This window comes from Wasmannia auropunctata, unplaced genomic scaffold, assembly GCF_000956235.1.
Source record: "Wasmannia auropunctata unplaced genomic scaffold, wasmannia.A_1.0 LD336053.1, whole genome shotgun sequence".
Classification (NCBI taxonomy): domain Eukaryota; kingdom Metazoa; phylum Arthropoda; class Insecta; order Hymenoptera; family Formicidae; genus Wasmannia; species Wasmannia auropunctata.
In genome coordinates this window covers 6,098,774-6,099,172 of record NW_012026837.1, presented here as the reverse complement: position 1 = coordinate 6,099,172, position 399 = coordinate 6,098,774, and positions in this window count along the sequence as shown.

Here is a 399-nt window from a genome sequence, read left to right as displayed (position 1 = left end):
AATCTTGCTCGCGCTCTGCGGACGGAAACGCCATTTTCGTGTTAGAGTCGCATCGCGTGCGCCCCTTTGGCGACGCGAATTTCGTAGCTTTTCATTGGTTTGGCGTGTCGGCGTCTGTGCTCAAGTGCGAGGGTTCTCATCGAATCTTTCCGTGAGCTACCGGAAGTGCCGCGTACCGCGTATTGAGCCACCCGGAGATCGTCACCGCGAGTGAACCGCAAAGCCCTCGCGCACGAGTGCGCGAGTATTAACGTAAGTGCGTGAGTACTCGAATCGCGAGTACTCCTCGTCGTGTGGATTTGTGTTATTGCGCGCGATTCCGTCGCGTTCGGCTTAAGGAATCTTATACTTGTTTTTCGCCTCCGTCGACGCGTCCGGCGTGTGAACTTAAGATCGATA